Raw genomic sequence first — 26,797 nt, forward strand, 5'->3', positions numbered from 1 at the left:
GAGGTGTGTGGTGAGAACATTTAAGATCCACTCTCTTAGCAACTTTCAAGTATACAATACAGTATTGTAAACTATAAACTATAGGCACCGTGCTGTACATTAGATCCCCAGGATCTATTCATCTTATAACCAAAAGTTTGTACCCTTTGACGGACATCTCATTTCCCCCACCCGCCACCCTCCCAACCCCTGGCAACCTGTACTATCTACTTTCCAATTCTATGAGTTTGGCATTTTTAGATTCCACATAGACATGAGATCATACAATATTTGTTTTTCTCTGTAGAGATTATTTTGTAGAGTTTCTGACATATGGTCAATGCATAGAAGCTTGCAAAGGATTTTATTACAAGTAATTTGTGCTATCCGTTTGGTTTATTGATATGCAAATGCATTAGAGTCTGGGATCCCCAGAGACGGAATTGTAACCCTATAGCAAACTTCCTTCACAGCCCTTAGAAATCGAAAATCTTCATTTATTGCTAGGAAAATTGGAAGTATGCTAGCTAGCTGTCCCCAAAGCCTAAAAAATGCTTAGCTGAAAATTGTAAAGTAAGTTCAAGAAAATTTTTACTGTTTAATATTACACAACCTTTAGTATTACCACAACCTTTGCAAGTCGTTCTGGTGGAGACACTAGAGTCACCCTCAGCTGTAGGACCCCAGCTCTAAAACATTAGGGGAGTAATATTTGCAGATGAGAGTATAGGAATCAAAGCACAAGTTTGAAACTAGGGGCGCCTGGTGGGCTTAGTCTGAAGAGCATGCGACTCTTGATCTTGGGGTAGTGAGTTCGAGCCCCACGTTGGGTATAGAAATTACTAAAAAAAAAAAAAAAAAAACTTAAAAAAAAAAAGCGCCCAAGTTTGGAATTAGACAAAACTGGGTTCAAACCCCGCCCTACCACTTCCTACCTGTGTACAATCATATCTACCCTGCAAGGGTGAAACAGTGACTACTGTGCCTGGGACATAGGAAATGCTCAGCAAACTGTGATCAACACATTAATTATACCGATGAATCATGCTTCCTTCAATGACATATACTGTTAACATTTCCGAACGGAGGGCACACCATTTGCTAGCCAAGCCTACTTCTAACATTAAAGAGAATTCTAAGGCACCCACGCGACGTAGGCTATCCCAAAAGGTCATTCTGGTCACTGATCACAAAGTGTGGTCAGTGGCCCATGGCAGCCGGATCACCGACTGCATGTTTATAAAACTGGCTTCTGGGTCCCACAGAAGGGCTGGCTGCATTGGTCAGGATCGGCTAGGCTATGCTGCGGTAACGGGCACACCCGAAAAGCTCAGTGATTTAACCTTGAAAGGTTTACTTCTCACTCATGCAAAGTCCACTGGGGTTCTGAGTGTCCTCCAGGGAAACGCATGCGAAGCAGGGGTTCAGGAAGGCAGGCTGTCTCCTGTGGCTCCACCAGGGAGGCGAGGTCTCTTGCTGGTGATGTGGCAGGTGAGGAAGACATTCAAGGTGACTCCTGGCACATCTACTCACAGTGCATTGGCCAGAACCTGTCACATCACTCTCCCCCCACACCACCCCCCACCCCGGCCACCGCCAGGGGGTGAGAGGTGGATATCCGGTGAACATTACATATCTCTGCCTCACCTTCCTACTGAATCAGCCCCCGGGGGTGGGATCCAGGACTCTACATTTTCAAACTCCCCTGGTGATATAATTCAAAGTTGCAGCACTGTGATTATCTGCTGTGGGCGATGTTTCTTTATGGGATAAATAATTTGAAATAACAGAAAAGAGCGTGGCTCTGTCAATATACTAATTTATTAAAATGAGCATCTAAGGGTCTAAAACAGGCTCTTTCTAGCTGTCATTTAAGAGTGCCTTTTAGGTACAGATGCCTCTTAAATTGATTTCTGGTCCAGACTCCCCCCCTCCCCCGCCCCAGAACTCAGACCTATATACACTCAGCCAGGGGCTCGCAGGTGCCTCCGTTTGTTCATCCCTACCGAGCCTGTCCTGTGGCCAGGGACAGTGCCAATATCCACCCTCCCAGGTGACTTCCAAGCTTCCTGACTCAGGAGTCTCCCTTGCCCCTTTTATTTCTTTTGGATCTCAAAGCCAGGCATCAAGACTGTGTTTCTGTCTCTTTCTTACATATTATGTCTGTTCTTGTCTCTCTTCCTTCACTGCTATTCCCTTTGTCTAGGGTCTTATCATCCGTCACTCATATGGTCCCCCTGCCCCAGTCCAGCGCTTCTGTCCTCTGTCTCCCATTTTGCTGGCAGACTGATGAATTCCCTCGCAGATGAGCATTTCCTCATCTTTTATGACTCAGCAAGACTCCTTCCCTCTGTAAGCCGTTTCTGATTATATTCTTTTCCCCTCCACTGTTCTCCAGCGTAACTTCTCCCATGCAGCTATACACATCTTTGTCTGCCTGACTGCAAGTTTGCCTCTCTCCAGGTTGTCTTGTCATAGTCTACACTGTGCTTGGCACACGGTAGGCATGAAGGAAGAAAGGAATGGGGGTGGGCAGCTGCATGGTGCCCGCACAGAGTAGGTGCCATATAGAAGCTGTTGGGGGTGCCTGGTGGCCCAGACAGGTAAGACTCTCGCTCTTGGTTTAGGCCCAGATTGCGATATCAGCGTCGTGGGATTGAGCCCCACATCAGGCTCCATGCTCAGCACGGAGTCTGCTTAAGCCTCTCTCTCCCTCTCCCGCTGTCCCTCCCCCACCCACCCCCCCGGCACGCTCATGCATGCTTTCTCTAAAATAAAAATAAAAATCTAAAAAAAATGATAAATAAAAGCTTGTCAAATGAAGGACTAAGTGAATATCCAACCATCCTCCTGTGCTTAGTTATCTGAAATATCCATTAGTTTCACCAAGCTCAAGGTGATAAACTAATCAAAACTGACTATTCATCTATATGGGTATGGCACTTTGTCTTTGGAAGACGTGATGAGGCAAATCCCTCTTCACTGGAAACCATGTTCTCAAAGATGAGAATCAGGTGTGAAGCAAATCATCACGTTCAGGGTATCTGAGTAATATCATTACAAAAGGAGCATTCTATTTTAACCTGCAGAAAGAGATTTTTGAGTAAAATAAGGTGAATTAAAAATAAACTGCATGAGGGGCGCCTGGGTGGCTCAGTCAGTTAAGCATCTGCCTTTGGCTTGGGTCATGATCCCAGGGTCCTGTGTTCAAGCCCCACGTCGGGCTCCCTGCTCAGCAGGAAGCCTGCTTCTTCCTCTCCCTCTGCCTGCCACTCCTCCTGCTTGTGCTCTCTCTCTAATAAATAAATAAAATCTTTAAATATAAATAAACTGCATGAGTGAACTAATTCCCAGTTCAAAAAGTATTAACAACTGAAAGTGGTAACATTTTTCTTAATTCACTATATAATCCATAAATATTTGGGGAAGTTAAAACAGTAGCATTAGTATTTGTTTTATTCCTGAATATCTACCCTAGTACTTATCCACACATGACTAAAAATGAGCCAGAAATATGCTCAAAATGTATTTCTAGGGGTGTGTTTGTGAGCCATTTATTAGATAGTGTGTCTCATGTCTTAAATCATAATAAAATTTTATTACAAAAGTTTGAGGTATTTTATTTTCTTACCTCTAAGTCCGTTCTTTCATTTTTGTTTTTGAGCGAGAGAGAGAGCACAAGTGCAGGAGAGGGAGAGAGAGAATCCACACCCAGTACAGAGCCCAAAATGGGGCTGGATCTTATGACCCTGACATCATGAGCTGAGCCAGACATTTAACTGACTTGAGCCATCCAGGTGTCCCTGTTCTTCCATATCTTTAAGGCATGACTTAGCACCTCTACTCACTAAAGATTCCCAGAAAGTGACCCTAAAATGGGAGACTCTACAAAAGTGGGTAATGTTTTAATATGTAGATATAAGGAGATGAAGAAAGATCAATGAATTAGAAATAGTACTTGAGGAGCACCTGGGTGGCTCAGTTAAGTGTCTGTCTTCAGCTCAGGTCATGATCCCTGGGTCCTGGGATGAGCCCAGCGTTGGGCTTCCTGCTCAGTGGGGAGCCTGCTTCTCCCTCTCCCTCTGCCCCTCCCCCCTCCTTGTGCGCGCTCTCTCTCTCTCTCTCTCTCTCTCCCTCTCTAATAAACAAATAAAATCTTTAAAAAAAATCATACATGAAAAATAGAAAATTCCTCAAAAATAAATTTTCATAATACATGAAATATTTAAGAACTATAGACAAGCAAAAATAATAAAATGAAAATCAGTCATAATCCCCCCAAACCAGATAACTGCTATTAAGGTTTTGGCCTTTCCTGCCATGGATAAGTATATTTTAGGGAACACAAAGTAGGGGCATCACAATGTGCATGATGCTTCAGAATTTGATTTTTTTTTTTCACTTAACAGTATACCATGAGGATCTTTGCCTGCTAATCATTTCACAACATCAATGACATTCTATGAATCCATTACAATTATCTTGTTGTACCATGATTCATGGATCACTTCTCTCTGGTAGATTATATCCCACTTTTAAAATATTACAAATAAGCCTGAAATTAATATCTATAAATTAAACCGTTGTGCACATCCATCATTATTTCCTTAGGATAAATTCTAAGAAGTGGAATTTCTAGGTCAAAGGTGATGTGGGAAACAAAGGCAGAAGAAAAATTATTAAATTTCCTTACTACCTACAGCCCATTGACAAGTCCTTGAGACAGGCAGAGGGACATTCCTCTCGGGACTCAACTGCCTCGATGTTGACACTTTGCTAAGGGCAAAAGGCAATCCTAGCCTGACCACCACCCCCCCCCACAAGGATCCTGTAAGTCTACTTTAACATATAAAAATTCTTTTGGAAACTTCCTTTATCTCTACCCCCAAGATACATGTTGGCAATCACCCAAGCATATGGCCCAGCGATATACATCTGAAGGGTCTCATGACTCGGGTTTTATTAGGCAGTAATAAATGAACTTTTCCCAACAATAGCTAGCCCCCTCAAGGTCCTGGAAACCTTGCTTCCAAAATTCCTTAGAGACTTACTCTCTCCCTAACCCACTCCCAACTTGGGCCACTCGTCATGACCCGATTGCACCTCTTTCTGCCCACGGGTCCTGTCCCCGGGCTTTTATAAAATCACCTGTTTGCACCAAAGACATCTCAAGAATTCTTTCTTAGCTGTTGGCTTCGAACCCTAACATCTTTCCTACACTATAAGGGAATAAAAACACTTTTAATATACATGGTTTAATATCTAAAGCTGATGAGCTCCAGAAATATTATGCCAATTTACATTTAAATATTTATGGTTCTTTGTATTTCCTCTTTGGTAAATTGCTTAATCATGACCTCTTGCCCATGTTCCTATTGGAGAGTTTGTCTTTTTCTGATATGTATGTATATGGGACCTTACGCAGGCCTTGTATATATTACATAAATGTATTAAATATATTGTCTCAGGGTTTTTTTTGTTTTTTGTTTTTTTACCTTAAATTTTTGCTTATATTGGCTTCTCTTGCCTTCGGAAAGTTTTTGTAAATTTCCTTTTAGTCAAATCAATTCATTTTGTTTTGCTGTTTCTAGTTTTGGTGTCAGGTTTAGAAAAATCGAGGCCAACTCTAGAATATATAAAATTTATATCACTTGGGTAAAGCCTTAGAAGAAGTTAATTTCCATTGAAACCAACTAAGAGGGTATAGCAGGTGCTGTGTCCTCCTTCAGCGCCCAGAATTTTAGATTTCTGCTCTCTAAAGCAAGGTGCCCATCCGTGCTCCTGGTCATCCAGAAACATGGGTGGTGGTGCTTCTCCTGACATCCTTTGCTTTTGCCACATTTGCCAACTTTCTTGGTCCTCTGAGGGAACAGGAATATGCCAGCAGTGCTTGCCACGTTGCCCACCCAACCCCCAGCACCCTAGGCTCCTAATTCCTGAAGCTAGGAAGACTAGTCAAACCAGAACAGGGAGTTCCCGAGTAGCATGGTTAGAGGTGGGTGGGGGTGGGGAGAAAGAGCGCCAGAAGACATTTTCCAAAAATTTAAATGCATATGCCCAGGATACTACTTCTCTGAATCTAACCTAAAGAAATACATTCACATATGGAGAAAAATGCACAGATAGATAACACTGTCTGCTGCAGCATTATCAACTAGAGCAAAAAAAAAAAAAAAAAAAAAACCCACCAATACAAAATCGGTTACATAATGATACATCTATATTATGGAATCCTTCGAAGGGATTAAAAAGAATAAGAGGGAGGGAGGAGGGGCAAGAGAAAGATGGCAAAAACCGTATTAAAGATGCAAATCCCGCTTAGGAAATAGCAAATGGAATTGATAGGGAGAGTGTTGGGGAAAGGGATAGCAGATAATTTTTTTTTTACATCTTGCTTTAAATACTTCTGTATTTTTAAAAATCCTTTACAATAAGAATATCTTCAGGAAATGTTTATACAATTTTTTTAAAAGACAAAGGTAAAAATACAAAAAAGGAAGACTTTCATGGAAATCCTAAGCCCACTGACGCTGGTATGAACTAGTGTTCCTGAGTTGCCAACCTGCTGGGGCTCCCTCTTTCTTGTCAGCAATTTCAACGCGCCCAGGCAGGTGCAGCTGAAGGCCAGCCCACGAATGCATACCTGGGACACAACGTTTAATATAGGAAATGCAGAATGGGATACATAAGAACAAGAAAACATAGAGGCATTCCAGAAAGTTTTATATTAAGGACCAATGGAATCCAGAATTTAAAAAACAAAAGGAGCCAGAAAGGATGAATAGAACAAAATGAATTATCACCCAGATGGAGAGGACTAGATGGACTTTGTTCTGGCTTGGACTTGCCTACACCATGGCATTAAAAAAAATTACATAACTTTTTTTTTTTTTCCTGCCTCAGAAGAAAAATAGAAAAGGTCTGCCTTGAAGTGACTGAAAATCCAAAGTTTTATTTTTTAAATGGAGATGATCATCTATTTTGATACCATGACGTATCTTGCGATTTACTGATAAGATTACCCAAACTGAATTACTCAAGACGTGGTGGTCTTCGGTTCCTCCTGTATTTATAGCGGCTGTCAGATTAGACTCTATCAGACACAGGAGGAGAAAACACCCGCCCCAGCCTGAGGCATCAGCCCGGGGCTGAGGACTATCTGTGACAGGAGGGGGAAGTCCACTTTGCCTTGTCACACAGGAAAGCCAGGGAGGGAAAATCCTAGAGAGTCCTGCTAAGTGAGAAAATGTCTCCTCTTCCCCTCTTTGCCCCCTAACCAGGCTCTTCCTCAGTGTCCCCCTGCATGCATTCAGCAAAGGAGTTGGAAATCGAGGAACGAATCATCCCTGACCATTTCGTCCTCTGTGCCACGTCTGATCTATCATCGAGGCTCACTGATTGGACTTTCTATGACCAATGCCCTGTCTGCCTCTCCCTCTCTCACATGCTCCGTTGCATGGCTTCTTCACCGGAACATCTGCATCCATTCTTGCTTCACTAACCCATTGTGCACATTGTAGCCAGGGTGATTTTTTTTTTGCAAAGTGCAAATCTGATCATGCCTTATTCCTGCTGAAATCACCAGGAACATTATTGACCGAGGCTTTTACATTATGACCAAAATCCCTGACGTAGGCCTAACAACTAATCTCACTTCCTTTCTAGCTTCTTCTCACACCACACTGCCCACTCACTCTCCACACCATGCAGGCCATGCGTCCTCCTGCCAAAGGACCTTGGCGTGTTCTGTCTCCCTTGCCTAGAATACTCTTCTACTCTTCACCCTGTTACGGCTTGAATTGTGGCCCCCAGAAAGATAGGCTAAAGTCTCAACCCCCAGGACCCCAGAATGTGACCTCATTGAAGACAGGGTCTCTGCGGAAGTAATCAAGTTGAAATGAGGTCATTAGGGTGGGTCCTAATCCAACATGACTGACGTTCTTATTCCAAAGGAGCAGTTTGGGCACAGAGACAGACACATACAGAAGACAACCTCAAGTGGCACGTCTACAAGCCAAGGGACACCGAGGATGGTCAGCAAATACCAGAAGTGAGAAGAGGCAAGGAAGGATTCTCCCCTGGAACCATCAGAGAGCATGGCCTTCCTGACATCTTGATTTTGGATTTCCAGGTTCCAGAACTGTGAGACAATAAATTAGTGATGTTTTCAGCAACCCAAGGTTTGGTATGTTATTATGGCTATCCTGGGCAACCAATATATCTGTCATTCCTTCTGTCTCATTAACTCTCACTCAGCCAAACTCTCTCAGGGAGGGTGTCCGGGACCTCCTGGCTCCATCGAATCCCCTATCATATACACACAGCACTCTGTTCCCCACCCCCTTTGTAGCATTTACCGCAGTTGTAACTTGACATTTATTTATGCAAGTTTTTTATTGTCCCACTCTCTCAGTAGACTGTAAAGTCCCTTACAGTAGGGACTGTGCCTTCTTTAGCTCACTGTGGTATGCCCTGGGCCTGGCACTGGTGCTCCACAGGTATTTGCTATATAGCAAATATACTGAATAAATGAACGAGAGAAAGAGGTATGAGGGCCATGCTGGAGATGAGACTAGAGGTTGTTGAGACCTTAACAGAAGGCAGGCTGGGAGACAGTTTAATGCGACATACTTTCCACAAGGGCCCCAAATACCTCTGCTGTCTGCGGATGCTGTCACTGCAGAAGAAGAAAGGTTTGAAATGCATATATCCCTGGGAGAGATCAGACATTAACCTAAATTTGCATTAGCATATTAATAACACGTCCTTTCCAGAAAGCAAGCTGGAGGAGAGGGTGTGTTGTGAAGAATACTAAATCAAGACTCTGAAAGTCTAAAGATGAAAGCTGTCACTGGGTGACCAGGGAGGAAAAAATGTGGGAACCAGGGTGAATGGTATAAAAAATAACCTTTCTTACGTCATAGTTTTGTTGAGGGTCACCTTCCACTGGTCAGGGGAACAATCCACCAGATCACAACTTATCCAGGGCCAAGGAGACCCCTTCCTGGGGGTCTAATGTGCTTCCCGGACACTTGGCAGGCACGAGCAGCCAAGGGAAACAATGATTTCCTCTTCAACGGGATGGATGCTGGGGGACAGTGGGAGGTGTGCGGCTGGCACCCACCCAAAAGGGTTCTGATCACAAGGGTTTTCTTCTGGAATTAAACTAGAAAAATATTCACCATTGATCATGATCCAGATCCTACAGGGTACTGGCCACCACACATGGCCAGTTATCAGAGGATAGTCATTTTGGGGAGAGGAGGGGAAGGTCAAACTCCCAAACCCAATAATGACAGGAAGTGATCCTCACATTCTATTCAAAAAGGACTTGAAGATCAGCAGAAACAGAAGAGAAACTTGAAATGGATTAAATGCGGGCGCCTGGGTGGCTCCGTCGTTAAGCGTCTGCCTTCGGCTCAGGTCATGATCCCAGGGTCCTGGGATCGAGTCCCACATCAGGCTCCCTGCTCGGCAGGAAGCCTGCTTCTCCCTCTCCCACTCCCCCTGCTTGTGTTCCTGCTCTCGCTATCTGTCAAATAAATAAATAAAATCTTAAAAAAAAAAAAAAGATTTAAGAAATGGATTAAATGCTTCTATAAAGCACTTTCAGAGCTGCAAAAGCTCTTTTTTTTTTCCCCCTCTACTGTCAACATGCCTTTAATCACAATGAAAAGGGACTTTTCCTCCATTGCCCCAACTCAGGATATATTTCCAGAATAATGATTAAACACCCCCAAAATGCCTCCCAGTCTGATATTAAGGTAAATTCCATAAAGTATTAATCTGAAGTTTACTAAAATCTTAGACTTTCAGAGTTAGAAGGAATCTCTGAGAAAATCTGGCCCAGTTCCCCTCCAGTGAAAAAATACATTCTACAAAATCTCCAACAATGACCCTAACTTATACTTGAGTTTTCATAGACACAATGATCTAGTTTACTTCCTTTCTAGCCAACTTACTCCATTATAAAGCAAAATACTACTTAAGCTTTTCAAATATATCTTATGACATGGAACTCTATAAAACCAGTTGGCTCAATTTAAATTTTACACTGGTATCTTATTCTTCCAAAAATAATTGCCCGAAGAAAAACATCTTAATTGCATATTTAAGTGAAAGGCTTGGCAACAGTTTTATTTTTAGATTTATGGACACCGGAATATTCCTGTGGCAGGAGTAAAAGTAAACTAAACTTTGAAATTTAAGAGATAACCATACACCTATGTTTCAACATGTAAATTACACATTTGCATTCCTTCCCAAAACTAGGTTTCAGCATTAGAACTATTTTAAGTTTTACCTTTTTTTTTTTTTTTAAGATTTTATTTATGTATTTATTTGAGAGAGAGAAACAGCATGAGAGGGGAGAGGGTCAGAGGGAGAAGCAGGCTCCCCGCCGAGCCGGGAGCCCGATGTGGGACTCGATCCCAGGACTCCGGGATCATGACCTGAGCCGAAGGCAGTCGCCCAACCAACTGAGCCACCCTCAAGTTTTACCTTCTTTAGTGAAACTTGAACCTCACAAAACACGTATTTGTGAGGTATCCTTCCTACAGTGATTTATTTTTGTGAATAATTTTATTTCTAGAAGACATATTGTCGGCACTTGGTATAGTCATCTGATTTTATAATATGACAGCATATTTTAAGAGTAAAAGCAAATGTAGATTTAGAAATTTTGAAACATCAATTGAGCAACTGTAAGTAAAACCAAACGCTTTCTCAAATATGTTTTAAGTAAACTATTAGAGTCAGACTACAAAAGAATACTTTTAACTTTGAGCAGGGTTTTAAAATATTCTAAATATTTGTAAAAATCTTAAAATACATAACCAAAATAAACAAGAAAACATGGATGTCACAGACTTTGATTGGGCCGAATGTGGACATAACACTTTGCATTGTTTCCTCAAAGTCAATAGGGCTTAGTCAAACTAGGAAGAGAGAAAATCTAAAGAAAGGGGATCTCATAATTAAATCACAAGATGATTAGAAAAAGCATTCACCCTTCAGGAGGCAGTAGGAAGAATGCAATCCCAGCCAATGTCTCTAGTCAGCAAAAAGGGAGCCCTGAGAAGCTAAAATGGTGGGACAGAACTCTGCTATAGTTCCCCATGACTGATACCAGCTGTTGATGTTGGATTCAGATAGAAGGATCCATACCGATGAAAATTAGTTGCAGCAAGTAAGTACTTGTACCGTCAGCCATGTCCAAACACTGCCTTCTACTGCACTATAATAATCGTGTTTCAGCTAGAAAGGGATTAAAACCTCCACAAATACTGAAGCATACTGAAAATAAATTGAAAACCACTGGGAAGTAGAACGCAGTTTAAAAAGCTTCATGAAATCAGCAACCTTAAACAGGAGAATTACTGTTTTTGCCCCAGAGAAAGTTTCAAAATGCCCATTAAAAGCAACCTTTAGGATATTTCAGTGTCTCAAATGATATTATTGGGAAGGGAGGCTGAACAATTTTATTTGGATGTTTGGGACAAAGCAAAGTGTAACTAGAGACAAATTCCATCATTTACTTGGGATGCAGTCTTTTATCCTTGGTGTTTTATTTGCAATATTTTAAAGTCAGTTTCGAAAGAGCTGGAAAATGTTTGCTACTGTCTAACTCCCCCATGTTCACTGTGAACAAAAGTTCTGTTGTGGATTTTTTACATGACAGAAGATAAATGCTCCGTTGCATCAGCAGGGGATGGAAGGAGTAAATTCCACAAATGCTCATCCTAGTTGCAAAGGAAAACCTATTCTCATCATTTCTCAGCTATATGAAAGGTAAAAGGACGACTGTTACATTTCACAATCGTGGATGGTCACAGCTTTCATAAAATATGCACACCAGCACTTCTACACAATCATTTCAAAGAACATTCTTTTGTTCCAAACAATTTCAAAAGCAAAAGAACTACCAATAGCCATTTAGAAAATGAAAGGTTGCCTGGAAAATAATTATTGGGATCAATAAACAATTAAAATTGGAGGTAGGGGCTTTCTTAGATTTACTTCAATTCTTTACTAGAGGGTTAAAACTAAGAATTATCAAAGAAAATAAATTTTAAAATACTGTACAAACTCCTTTGGAAATGAGTTACATACATATAAGCAGGTATTCTTTTGATGTGTGCAAAAGTCATCTCCTGACATACTACCCTGTATTTGGGTAGTACCATTTAGGATCCATAAGATGGCAGGCCTAGATTTCACAGTGATATTCTTTTCCTTCCCCCTACCCCATGATATATATATATATATTTTTTAAGATTTTATTTATTTGACAGAGAGAAACACAGCGAGAGAGGGAGCACAAGCAGAGGGAGTAGGAGAGGGAGAAGCAGGCTCCCCGCTGAGCAGGGAGCCCAATGCGGGGCTCCATCCCAGGACCCTGGGATCACGACCTGAGCCGAAGGCAGATGCTTAACGACTGAGCCACCCAGGCGCAGCCCCCCCCATGATATTCTTAAAAGCATAAATATACTCATTGCCTTGAAATAGATATTGTGTATTAGCAGCAGCAGGTGGCTAGTAATAATATTAAGAGCACCTATCAGATTAAATTTGTAAATTATGAAACATCGGGACTATTAACAAGCTAATGCATATTTATTAGTCCATAATGAATCACAAAATATTACAGCCAAAGGGAAACTTACGGTCTCTTACTCTGGTATTGCCTTTCTCCGGATAAGGAAACCAGAGTCCAGATTTCAGTGCTTTGCCCAAGGCCCCATGGCAAAGGGGTAGCAGAGAGAGAACCAGAATCCTGGTTTCCTTCCTTCTAAATCTGCACCAGTGCTCTTATTCACTGTATTTCTCCAACTCCTCATGGTGGCATCAAAGTCCACATGACTACTCTGCACGGAGCCCCACACTTTGCACTTCTTCACAGACTGCCTTTCACCTGACAGAGCATCGCTCATGAGTTACCCCGAGCCTGGAATTCCGCAAATCTCTTCACAAATCTGTCCATGTGTTTCTCAAACTGGGGTCTACTGATGTACAGTGGTATCTGAAGCTACAGGAAGAATAAGTCCTCCTAGATGATTGGGGGGCAGACATCTTTTTAATTAAAAGAAACATAAAATGTGTATGAATGAACATGAACATGAAATACATAAAGTTTCAAAGAGGGGTGTCGCTTTGGGTAGACTCGCTCAGGCTACACCCTCAAGCCCGCAGCACCCTTGGTCCTCTATCCTGTTGGGATGCTTTGGTGCAAAGCTCAGAACAGTACCTGGTTAAAAGGTTCTTCTCCATCAGAGCCCACCTTATCTACAGTGAAGCACATAAATAAGGTCACGTTACACTTGTGTCCTAGACAAATTGTCAGACTGCTGTCTAAACCCTGTGTACACAGTCCTAAGATAAATTTAGATTCTAATGTAATGTAATGACAAGCATTACATTTAAACATAATATAAATCAAATATCAACTATTAAACAGCTATTGTAGATAGCTGATCACCACCAGACAGAGATCACGAGCAGGCAGAATTCTATGGGCAAACCAAACACAGTAGATGAATTAATAAAAATAAACCAATATACTACTTTCAGGGTTTTATAATGACTTTTTTCCATTAAGCATATATGCTATAGACAAAAGTACAGGGATCCAGGAAGCAGGAGAGCTGGAGGGCTTCTGATCAATTAATTATCTAACATGTCTTAGTCTGTTTTCTATTTTCTCATAACAGTGGATTGTGTCACTATGGGGGTGGAAATGTCTAGAATTCTAAATTGCTTTTTCTCATCCTTTGCTCTACCATTTCTTTGGGTATTATTTTTTAATGAATGTAAGATAAGATAATCAGCACCTCAACCTTTTCCTGTAGGTCTTGACAGTGATTAATTCAATTACTTGAAATATACTTACTTCCTTAAAAATTCTCAGCATACTGATTGGTTAGAAATCAGTAAATTAGTCAATGGTGTGAAAAACAAAGCCAAAATGAAGGATTCCACATTAAATAAGACTAGAGACGTGACATCTGGATGCAATGCATGATCTGGGATTTCCTTTTGCTGTAAAGAACAGTATTAGGACAACGAATTTTGACTATAGATTAGACAATAATAAACAATAGTATTATGTCCTTTTCCTGATTTTGATAATTGTACTATAGTTACGTGAGAGAATGACCTTATTTCTGAGTTATACACTGAACTATTTAGGGACAAAGGGGCATGATGTCTGCCACAAGAGAGAGTGAGCTCAAGAGAACATGTGCAAATGTGCCAATGTGGTCAATGTTAACAGCTGGGAAATATAGGGGAAGGGTACACGAGAATCCTTTATACTACTCTTGTAACTTTTTTTTTTTTTATTTGAGAGAGAGAGAGTGAGCACGAGCAGGGGGAAGGAAAGAGGGAGAGGGAGAAGCAGACTCCCCACTGAGCAGGGAGCCTGACCCGGGGCTCAATCCCAGGACCCTGGGATCATGACCTGAGCTAAAGGCAGACACTTAACCAACTGAGCCACCCAGGCGCCCCATTCTTGTAACTTTTCTGTAACTCTGAAGTTATGTCAAAAAATAAAAAATTAAAAGAAACAAGGAAGACAGTTTGTTTGAATGGCTGCATATAGAACTGCAATGGAAGCCAGATGTACAAAGATTAACAGGAAGGGTAAAACTGTCCTGGAAAGAAACCCTCTTCATTTATAGTATTTCTCTGGAATTCACGTTCATGCTACTAGATATGATATGCTATACTATGTATTGTATAAAAGTATGCTCCTAGTCAACACTGGTGTAAGAATTCTTATTTGAGAAGATAAATGTTGCTATAGTGCCATTCTGTTAGTCATTTCTTTATTTTTATGTTCTGCTTTGGTAAATCTTTACCTAGAACCAGTGTTACATCTTAAAATCTCTTCACCGACAACTCCCAGGAAGAGTTGCACTCAGCATCTATGTAAAAACATACCCCAGATGATGAAAGACAGTGTTGAGACTGTGAAACAGAAAACACATAAGACAAATAAAAAAGCTATTTAAAGCAAATTTTTTAAAAATTGACGTTTCAAAAATCATTTTATAAGAGGGAAGGCAAGGCAAAACAAGACACTAGAAAATGAACTCTAGTATCTGCTTACCCTGTGTGTGTGGTAGACTGTGCTGATGTCCCCAGGATTTCGCACATAGAAGCAACCTTGCTTACTATTTTCTGATGATATTCAAAGAGCCTGTAGTAATAAATGATCTTCCACATGAAAAACAAAATTGTTTGCACCAAAGCATCCCAACAGGATAGAGGACCAAGGGTGCTGCGGGCTTGAGGGTGTAGCCTGAGCGAGTCTACCCAAAGCGACACCCCTCTTTGAAACTTTATGTATTTCATGTTCATGTTCATTCATACACATTTTATGTTTCTTTTAATTAAAAAGATGTCCTAAATGTGTAATTCTTTTTTTTAAGGGATCTTTAACACATTACAATTAAAAAAAAAAAAAAGATTTATTCTTTTAGAGAGAGAGCACATGTGAGAGGAAGGGGTAGAGGGAGACAAGCAGACTCCCCGCTGAGCACAGAGCCCAAGGCAGGGCTTGATCCCAGGACCTGAGGTGAAATCAAGAACCGGATGCTTAACCAACTGAGCCACTCAGGTACCCCTTAAAGATTTTATTTTTATTTATTTATTTATTTTTTTTTTTAAAGATTTTATTTATTTATTCATGAGAGACAGAGAGAGAGATGCAGAGGGAGAAGCAGGCTCCCAAGGAGCAGAGAGCCCGATGCGGGACTCGATCCCAGGACCCCGGGATCATGACCTGAGCCGAAGGCAGACGCTTAACCATCTGAGCCACCCAGGCGCCCATAAAGATTTTATTTTTAAGTAATCTCTACACCAATGTGGGACTTGAACTCACAACCCTGAGATCAAGAGTCCCATGCTCTTCCGACTGAGCCAGCGAGGTGCCCCAGTGAAGTCTATTTTAAGTGGCAAGATGATCTGAATACAGCATAATCGTCTAGCAGGGTGCCTGGCTGGCTCAGTCGGAAGAGCATGGGACTCTTGATCTCAGGGTCATGAGTTGAGCCCCACATTGAGTGTAGAGAGTAAACTTTAATAAATGAATGAATGAATGAATGAATGAAAGAAATAGATTTCATTCAGTGACAAGGAAATCCGTCATACTGGATTCCTAAAAGCCACTTAGAATCTCATCCTTTTTGGGAATCTCGGCAGCCTTGTCTTACTGAAATAACTATCACTGCAACGAGTTTCCAGGTGGAGGTAAAGAGTTGTAGATGTTTGTAAATTTTGTTCAGTGTCCAATTATCCCATCATTAATTATTCACAGAGAAGAAATTCTCAAATGGCAGCTTTTGTTCCCTCTGTGCACCTTTTAAACATACAAATTTTACACAAATTTATAGATTATGACAGGTTTCCTCTTTATCAGTCTTTCTGTAATAAAATTTAGCAAATACTGATATTTATTAGGAAGAGCAGCATGAGGGAATTAATACAAAAAAATCCACTGGGAAACTGTTCTAAAAATAACTCATGCAGTCACTACTCATTCTCTTCAGTGAAAATAAAATATTTTTTCAAGATAATAAATGAACATTGATTGAAAACATCAATTGTACTAAATCTTACGGGAAAATGTACTATGAAAAATCTCATTTACGTACCTTGTTTCTTAGTTGAATCATATACATTTCAGGTGGCACAAAATTTAAAATAAAAGAGAGACTAGAACTTCTAAGTTTCAAAGACTAGGTCTACCAATATGGCATACTATAATTTGAAAAATGTTTTTATCAGTGATGAATTAGAACTCCTACCTTAATGAATAATTGTGCTATGATGTTTCATCTTCCAAATTCTAGCAGTAGAAAGATGGCCATTTTTGCTTTAGACAGTCTTAAGATTAAAAACACAAACAAACAGGGACGCCTGAGTGGCTCAGCCGGTTGTGTCTGCCTTCGCTCAGGTCATGACCCCAGGGTCCTGGATCCAGGCCTGCATCAGGCTCCTTGCTCAGCAGAGAGTCTGCTTCTCCCTCTCCCTCTGCCTGCCCTGCCCCCTGCTTGTGTTTTCTCTCTCTCTCTTGCTATTTCTCTGTCAAATAAATAAATAAATTCTTTAAAAAAGCCAAACAGTTCAAGTATTGGAATAGCTCCCTTGGTGCTGTATCATTGAGCAATTGCATATGAATGCTTACAAATATAGTTACCTACACAGACTGAGCATATGTGATCATACAGTGGTAAACCCTAAACACATCACACTAAAGAGGATTTTTGGATTTTTTTAAAAATGTTTTTCGTTTTGGGCGCCTGGGTGGCTCAGTTGGTTAAGCGACTGCCTTCGGCTCGGGTCATGATCCTGGAGTCCCTGGATCGAGTCCCACATCGGGCTCCCTGCTCGGCGGGGAGTCTGCTTCTCCCTCTGACCCTCCCCCCTCTCATGTGCTGTCTCTCTCATTCTCTCTCTCTCAAATAAATAAATAAAATCTTTAAAAAAATAAAATAAAATAAAATAAAATGTTTTTCGTTTTGGTTTTGATTGAGTCAGAAAGTCTACACCCTATGACGGAGGTTTCAGAATTATTTTATGTATGTACACTTTTCTGAGAGAAGGTTTCTATGGCTTTTATTAGACTCTCAAAGGTGTTGGTGACCCAAATAAGACTATGAACCATGACCCCAGAAGAGAGTAATCAGCACTCAAATTCAAAGGTACCTGACATACAGAATGAAATCAATAAACATAGTTGAATGAATCTTAAATGAAGAACCTTCTTCCAGAATATCCTTGAACTTTTTAATGTGGTCATCAAGTGTTGGGTACAAAAGATAAATCAGAAAAAAAAAATGACAAATGACAAATGAAGACTGAGTGACTACTAAATTCAGAACAATGGTACAGATGGTGGGAGGTCTTTTTTAAAAAAAGGTAATTTGTTTTTAAGGAACCTATGATCTAATCAGAATGATAAAACAAACAAAATGCTGAGACTATTGGCAAAGAGGGAAAGGTAGTCAAGGTTATTATGAAATTTACACTAGAACTTTTGAAGGTGAGCCTTTCCTAGGTTTCAAGATTTTTGACACATTCGGTGTTTAATTTTTCCAACTACAATCAGAAAAAGATGGGAAGTGTAAAGGATAGGGAGGGGGGAATAAGGGATCAGAACAAATGAAACTTCCCCTCCCTGCTCCTCTTTTTATAATCTTCAGTGATTGGGAAGATAGTACCAAGGGGAATCAAGCAATCCAGTGGTTCCTCAAGGGCACAGTCACTAGCTCTTTCTCCTTACCGCTTTTTTTCTTAGGGAGGCAAAGTGGGTGGGGGTCGCAGACTTGACCAAGAGCATAGGAAAACCATTCCTCCAGTGCCCTGAACCCATTAAACATCTTTAAACAAATGCTAGCCCAAGAAATCTTTCACCCAAGGCAAATACTTTGAAAAGTTCTAGTTCACATTCAGGAGACATCCCCAGTAGGTCTATTTGGTAGCATAACTTGGTATACCTCCAAACCAGCGCTGTTGCTCCGTACTCCTGTGAGGTTTCTGAGGAGTCCAAGTAGAAGGCCAAGGCCAACTAGCATCTAAACCCTTTCCCCATTTTGGTATTATGAGTTTTTATAAACTGAGGCAAAACTGTAGCGACTGTATTTTGCTTACTGGTGTCTTATTTCTTCACTATAGGAAAGTATGTAGGAGATACACAGTGAGATCAGTACTTAAGAAGATAGTCCAGGGGGCACCTGGGTGGCTCAGTCGTTAAGCATCTGCCTTCGGCTCAGGTCATGATCCCAGGGTCCTGGGATCGAGCCCCGCATCGGGCTCCCTGCTTGGCAGGAAGCCTGCTTCTCCCTCTCCCACGGCCCCCTGCTTGTGTTCCCTCTCTCGCTGTGTCTCTCTCTGTCAAATAAATAAATAAATAATCTTAAAAAAATAAAAAAAAAAAAAGTAAATTTAAAAAAAGAAGATAGTCCAGGAATTTAGCCCAACCATGGTGATATTTGTTGCTTTTTCATTTTTCACCTCAAACATAAAGTACAAAAATACTACTACTTAAAAAGAGCATCATTTCGTGGATCTTCTCTAATTCCACTACTAACATTTTCAGATTATAGCTAACTCGTGGACCAACTACTGCAGACAGTAATGGCTCAACTTCAGGCTCTGTCACCATGGGTGAACCTGGACAAGTTATTTATTCTCTCTAAGCTTAGATCTCCTTATTTGTGAAAAGGAGTGAATAATAGGGTTTTTGTGAGCAATAAACAAGATACTGCAGATAAAGGTATTGCACAGCATTTTTTTAAGTGCTCAATGAATATTTGCCATTATTCTCATTGTTATTGCTTTCATCAGTCTCCCTTCTACAGTCTCTCTCTATAAAATTCACCTCCCACTACGGTGCCACATAATTATTCTTGAATCACCTTTGATTTTGTCAGTCTCTTGTCAAAACTCTTCAATGGATTCCATGCAAACAGGATAGTCTTATCTTCTTGCCTGGAGCATGCTGCTATTCTTTGTCTACCCTTAACCAACCTGACACCAGCCCGATCTCTCACGAGGCCCCCTAATAACAGATTAAACTTCCCCTTCCCCAACACATGCTGCTCTTTTCAGCCTCCTTGCCTTGTTCCTGGTATTCCCTCTGCATGGAATGCCTTCCCTATGTACATCCATATAGGTCATGATCCTCCAAGGAGCATGGAAGCCACTTCCTCCACAAAGTTTTTTCAGATCCGTCTAGTAAAAAGAGCTTTCCCTTTGCACTTCTGAAATACTTGGTTGTTTTCTTCTACCTTGAAAACACATTTCTTAGGTTTACATTATCTCCCAACCTGAAATGTAAGTCCTTTAAAAACCAATGGACAAATAAACTGTTGGGACTACATCAAAATAAAAAGCTTCTGCACAGCAAAAGAAACAACCAACAAAACTAAAAGACAGCCTACTGAATGCGAGAAGACACATGCAAATGACATATCTGATAAAGGATGAGTATCCAAAGTATATAAAGAACTTATACAACTCAACACCAAAATTATAATAATAATACTCCAATTTAAAAAATGGGCAGGAGACATGAACATACATTCCTCCAAAGAAGACATATAGATGGCCAACAGACACTCAACATCACTCATCATCAGGGAAATGCAAATCAAAACCACAATGAGATATCACCTCACATCTGTCAGAATGGCTAAAATCAAAAACACAAGAAACAAGTGTTAGCACGGATGTGGAGAAAAAGGAACCCTGGTGCACTGTTGGTGGGAATGCAAACTGGTGCAGCCACTGCAGAAGACAGTATGGGGGTTCCTCAAAGAATTAAAAATAGAACTACCTTATGATCCGGTAATCGCACTACTGGATATTTACCCAAAGAATATGAAAACACTAATTCAAAAGGATATATGCACCCCTGTATTTATTGCAGCATTGTTTACAATAGCCAAACTATGTAAGCAGCCCAAGTGTCCACCAACTGATGAATGGATGAAGAAGATGTGGCATATATATATACAACAGAATATTACTCAGTCATAAAAAAGAGTAAAATCTTGTCTTTTGCAAGGACATGGATGGATCTAGAGTATAATGCTATGTGAAATAAGCCAGAGAAAGACAAACACCATATGATCTCACTCACATGTGGAATTTAAGAAACAAAACAAATGAACAAAGGGAAAAGAAAAAGAGACAAACCAAAAAACTGACTCTCAACTACAGAGAACAAACAGATGGTTACCAAAGGGGAGGTGGGCAGGGGCATTGGTGAAATAGATGAAGGGGATTAAGAGTACACTTATCCTGAGGAGCACTGAGTAATATATGGAATTGTTGAATCACTATATTGTACATCTGAAGGTAATATAACACTCTACGTTAACTACACTGGAATTTTAAAAAGAAGAAGAAATACAATTGTCTAAGGAAGACCAGCTCACAGAGGCAAGTTTCGGAAAGAAATATTTAATGCCACACAGAGTGCACTACTGGAAGACAGTCTAGGAGGATGCTAAGGTAGTCCATGAAGATCAGTTTTAGAAGGTGGGAGGGAGAAATAAAACGAAAAAGCAGCAGTGAAACTGGTGATTTGGGGGTGGTTTTAGGAAGCCCCCCATAATCTCCACCAGGTCCCGTAAATCCAACCAAAATTAACATTTAAATAAATCTGTTGTGCAAATGAAAAAAAAAAAATAACAAAAGAAAACCAACGTACAATCGGTTTCACTTTATATCCCCATTGCCTCTAGTACAGGGCCACATTCACAACAGGTACTTGATAAATATTTATGGAATGAATGATCAAATACTCAATAAAAGTAGAATGTGGTAACAGAAGAGGGTGAAATAAAGTGCTAAGGGAGCTCAGGGGAGGAAGAGGTTATTTTCACTGACTCTGCATTTGAAGTAAGCTTCTTTGTGAGGTAGAGATGATGGAAATCAGAATTCTAGGCCAAGAGAAACATGTGAATAAAGGATGAAGGCGGAAAGCACAAATATTGAATAACAATTCATATGGCTCAAAGCTAGGAGATGCAAAGGGTAGTAGGTTATCAGGGCTGAAAAGGCCAGATCATGAAGGGCCCTGAAGGAACTCCTAAGGAATCTGGACTTAATCCTCGAGGCCAGAGGAAGCCAAAGCAAGTCTGAGGAGGAAATTACATAATCAGATGTGTGCTTTAGGAAAACCACTCCATCGGCTGGGCAGAAGATGGAACTAAGGGTAGGAGACCAATGAAGACGTTTGTGAGAGTTAGGGAAACAGCAGCAGTGCCTTGAATTATGGTGGTGGCAGTGGAAATGTCAAGGTGAAAGAATGTAAAAGGGGACAGAGTAGAGAGAGAGAACTGCAATGGGGCAATGCAGGAGCAGGGGCTCTCCATGGAGCCAATTCACAGGGTACGTGAACTTGGATGGAAAAGTAGAACATCTTTATTTTCACTAACCTCAAAGTGAAATGTAGCAGGTCTTCAATTATGAATATGGGCAACAAACCATAGCAGCCAGTAGGCTTCACTGGGCTGGCAAAGGGGTCCTGCCATAAAAAAGAACTTAATCACCCTGAAGTGACTAAAAGCTCGATAAAGCCTTTACCAGAGATAAAGATTTGAATTAAATAAAACAACAACAACTAAAACATGTGTGGGGACTGAGAGACGGAAGAATAAAGATGGATGAGAGTATCAGTTTGACTTGGATGAGTTTCAGGTGTCAGCACACGCTTATCTCATTTCTTGTGACCAGTGGCCTTCAGCAGCAGGGAAACCTGATCGACTCTATATGGCAGGAATCTTCATTTCCCATTCTGTTCATCCTCCCATCTTGTAGCACTGAAAACAGTCCAGCGGTGACCAAATGTCCTGGTTTGCCTGGGACAAAAGGGGCTCTCTAGGACATGGGCCTTTGATGCTAAAGCCAGGAGAGTCCTAGGCAAACCGATGAGCCAGTCACCCCAAGAGTCCTCAAATCTGGCACTGTATGCTAATTAGGCTATATTAATACTATGCCTTCAATTAAAGAAAAAAATTATGCCATTTAAGATTCTGGATCTGAGTTTCTCCATCTGTTCTTCCCACAAAGTAGGAAATCTTGAAGGAACATCTTTCTCTCATAAGGTCAGACAGTTATGGGCATTCAGTAAATGCTTTAGTAACTGAATATCATTATCAGTAGTTCTATAATTTACACAGTGCTGGCACATTCATATCTCATGCAAAACTCACAGGGACTCTGTGAGATAGACTTGATTCTCTTCATACTACAGAAGAAACCACAGTTCTGGAAGATTTAGTCCTTTGCTATACTTCACACAGCAAGCTAAGTGGCTGCTCCTAGCACTGCAGCTGCCAAAGAACACTGAATTACTGAGTGTTCCACAGAGGCACAAGTGGTTGTTGCTATATGGAGATTATGCAAAGCTGCAATTTTCTTTCTTTTGCAACGTCCATGAACTCAGTGCTCTGGCATTATACTGATACACAGTAAAGTGGAGTGGTTTTTAGGGAGAAGGCACCCTAAGGTAAAAGTGATGGTTGATCTATGGAAAAAGGCATAAAAGCCAATAATTAAATGTTCCCCAAAATTCGTTAAGATTAGGTAAGAGTGGCAACAGCTTGCAAATTAAAATGTATGGCAAACGGTACCAAAACCACTCTGCTATATGCAGCATCTAATCAGAAAAGCCACACAAGGCAGTGAACGCACCTGTATTAGCTGATACAAAAAAAACCTGACACGCCCATGCGTGCCTCTATAGATCAATCCAGGAATCCCGGACAGAGATAGGAATGGAAGATTTCATACATGGGAGAGGCCTGGCCTTGCCGGGTTGATTGGCCCCGCAATTCACCAGCCACCTCTCCCCGTAGCCATGGCAACGCCCACACCAAGGCAGCTCCAGGGTTCACCTTTGGATAGCCACACTCCACCGATTTTGCACCTGCGCAGCTCAAATAAAACCATCAAAGACATCACCTCCCGCTAAACAAGACAACCATGGCTTTTTCCGTTTCCCCATCTCTAACTCATCCAGAGACCATACTCCTTCTTTTCACCCACATCCACGGAACGGGGGATGAGTCCTGAACAACGACCACTTTTGATGCAAACATAAGAGGGCTTTTTTTCTTTTCCCTTTTTTTGCGGGGGTGGACATCAGAGACGGATGAAAACCGGATGCACACACAAACAGAGCAGTTGCCTAAAAAAGCAAATAAACTGATACGATCAAAATAATTTTCAGCCAACGTCTCATAGCATGTCTGTCAGGCAAGCTCAGTTTTGCCCCTGCAGGCCACTGTCTCTGGAGCCGATAAACGGTTTCCAAGACGGCTGTTTGATTTACAGTTCTAAAAAACAAAAACGCGTTCCGTGCGGGCGGGACCGCGCACAGCATGAGCAAGAACCATGACGTATTCGGGAGAGCTTTCCAGAACTGCTTTCCAGCTCGAGCAAGATGCCCAGAAAGCAAATCTCATTTTTGCTTCTACAAAATGAGAGGAACCGCGCACGCCGAGAGAACGCAAAGCAAGCGGTTTTACTGAGGCGGCGGAGGCGGCGGCTAAACTCTCGCCAGACCCCCTCCTTCCTAGGTGGCCACTCGGCTCTGAGCTCCCCGCCGGGAGCCCTCGAACTCTACCCCCACCACATCTCCGGGACCGGAGCCAACACAAAACCACCCTCCGCCAAGTAAAAAGGGAAAAAGAAACCCCAAAGGCAACTTCTGTCACAGAGCCTTTCTCTACCGGCCAAAGGGCGCCGCGAAAGGCCCTCTGCGTCCAGGGCCGTCCGCGCTGCCACTAGTAAAGATGGCTGCCATAGGCGCAGCCGCTCCCTCCCGAAGGCCGCCGGCTGCCCCGCCAGCCACGACCATTCACGCGGAGCCGTCCACGCCCGCCGCGGCTTGACGCATTGCAGGTGCGGAGCGGCCAATCAGGCGGCTCGACTCTTTCCGGCCAACCACTGCAGGGTCGCGCTGGCCTATCAGAGCGTCCTTGTCAAACTGAACGAGGAAAGAAGGCTCAGCAGCGCCAACTAAGCAACCGGCAACTGAGCGCATTTTGGGGCGTGTGCTGTCGGCCGGCCGTGTGCTCCTCCGCCGGGAGATATAGTGCCCGCACCCGCGCCTCGCCCCGCCCGCGCGCGCGCGCGCCCTCGAAAGACTTAGGCGCGAGGCTCGCTCCTTCGCTCCCAGTCGGGGAGACGGGACACGAATAGTTGCCTTAGGAACAGTGCTAAATGCCTTGGCCGTGGCCCGTGGCCCTGCGAGGGGCGATCTCCAACCCCTGCCGCCCTGCCCCCTTGCTCAGTGAGGCCGCGCGCGTTGCCGTTTATCCGGCACGCTTTGTGAACACAGTTGCCCCCGGAGAAATAAGAAAAGCTCCCCTTATCTCGAAAGCCCGACTCAAACTGCCTGTTTACAGCGGAGGCCCGGGCGCCCGAGAAGCACCCTCGTGGGCACTTTTGTTTCGGAAGGGCCCGTTTCCATTTCCCTCCTGTGGTTTCCTTATCTCCTGCGGCGGCCCGGGGTTTTGAGCCGGGTCTGAGCCGAAGGGGGCCGCGGGGGACGCGGCCAGGAGCCGGCCGGGGGCCGCGGGCCGACGACCGGGGCAGAGTAACAGGCGGTGGCCGTGCAGCCGCGGGCTGGCCTCTGCTGAGCTCCTCGGGAGACCGAGGGGAAGCTTCTAGCGGCCTCCCCCACGGAAAGCCCCTTGTGACTTCTTTGTGGAAAGGCCCTCCTAGACAGAGGACGGGGTTCAGTGGAACAACTGGGCCAGTCTGGTACCACAGTCTGTCTAGTGCGGGATGGTACCTCTAAGTCCTTGTTGTGCTAGTGAAAAATCTGAGACCCAGGAAGGTCAATCGACACGCCTACAGTCACATAGCAATTTAGTAGCATACACAGAACAAACACAGTCTAGGTTGTCTGTCTCCCAAGCCTGGGGTTTTTTTGCTCCAGTAAATACTCCACTTTCTAGAGCTGACGCCATAGGTGTGAGATGGTTCAGGCGTTTGGGGAACTTGACCGTGCAACTGGAAGAAGGTGTGGGCATTAAGGGAAAGCGTTTCTCTGAACATAGTTTTCAGTGTCCTACAGAGAAAGTAGCAGAGAAGAAATGTTACTTGGTTATTTTCAGTGCTCTTAAGAATCTAGCTGAGAAAATAGTCTTGTTGAAATAAAGATTTCTTAGAGCTGCCGTTTCATTTAACATCCTCTATCTGTGATTTTGACGCAGTATGGCTTTGATGATCTAATGATTTTTGTGATTGAACTATTCTCTATTCACATCCTGTTTCTAAGGTTATGCTGTTAGTGGTCTTTCCTGAGGTTTTACAACCAGTAGTGGTGTTTCTACTGTCCCCATGTAAAGGTTGTTCTTTGATCTAAGGCTATAGTTGCCAGTAGCTGTTTATTGCCGCTTCTCAAACCTTTATTCAAAGCCTTGTTCAAAAAGGAGAAAAGCTGTGGTTTTCTTTCTGTAGGCGGCTAGTAGTCATCCCCAAAGATGCTTGCCAAGTGAGCAAATCTCTGAACTTCCAAATGAGCAACTCATCATAAAGATACCTGCCCAAAGAAGCAATACATCATATTTCTTTTGCAATATATCCGTTATAGGAAATATATACCATGACTTCTTTGTGTTAAGTCAGATCATGATGCCAGTGAAGAGATTTGACTGTGCCACTAACAAATTGGGAATTCCTGCATAAGTCCCTTTGTTCTTGGGACCTCAGTTTTCTATTCTGTAGAATGAGAGGATTGGATCAGATGATTTCCAGATTTCCTTGTTATTTTATTCTGCTGTGAAGAAGTTAGACCACAACTTATTATGTCATATTTAGGCTTATCTGCTTCTATGTACAGTGCTTTAGGCTTTTAAAGTTACTTTTACATTTATTTTCACATTTAATCTTTGCAATTCTTCTGGAGGGAGAGTCCCCATTACATAAGAAGTTGGGTTTACTATAAAGTCTGTCCCAAGATTATGTAAATGTGAATCGGTATGCTACAAAGTATTCCTCTGGGCCTATTATTTCAATCCTAGTACATACCAAACCTGCTGCTTTTTGGTGGTCAGCAATTAGCTTGCTAAATTGTGAGCTCCCTAAGGATAGGGCGTATCCAATTCATCTTTATATTCTCTGTGCTTAGTGAATTTCACTTTATGCTACAGGAGCTCAATAAAGATTCATTAAAGGAATGAACGAACAATAATTGGGACAGTAGTAGAAGAATCCAGATGTAAAAGTGTATTTGTTCCAAGAAAATCAACCAATCAATACTTACTTATAGTCTACAATGTAGATGGTAGGC

General features: G+C 42.1%; 1 long non-coding RNA gene across 2 annotated transcripts in view; it reads left to right on the plus strand.

The window, feature by feature from the left end:
• The window catches only part of LOC144382801 (uncharacterized), a 49,467-nt gene that overhangs the window by 12,539 nt on the left and 10,131 nt on the right, over positions 1 to 26,797 (plus strand). The window contains exon 2 of one of the 2 annotated variants that reach the window (XR_013450205.1): positions 7,932 to 8,145. The exons of the other annotated variant lie outside the window; for it this stretch is intronic. This is a non-coding gene — a long non-coding RNA (uncharacterized LOC144382801). Of the gene's footprint in view, positions 1 to 7,931; positions 8,146 to 26,797 lie in introns of those variants that run through there. 2 annotated transcript variants of the gene reach the window in all.

The sequence above is a fragment of the Halichoerus grypus genome, chromosome 8 (assembly GCF_964656455.1).
Source record: "Halichoerus grypus chromosome 8, mHalGry1.hap1.1, whole genome shotgun sequence".
NCBI classification, from domain to species: domain Eukaryota; kingdom Metazoa; phylum Chordata; class Mammalia; order Carnivora; family Phocidae; genus Halichoerus; species Halichoerus grypus.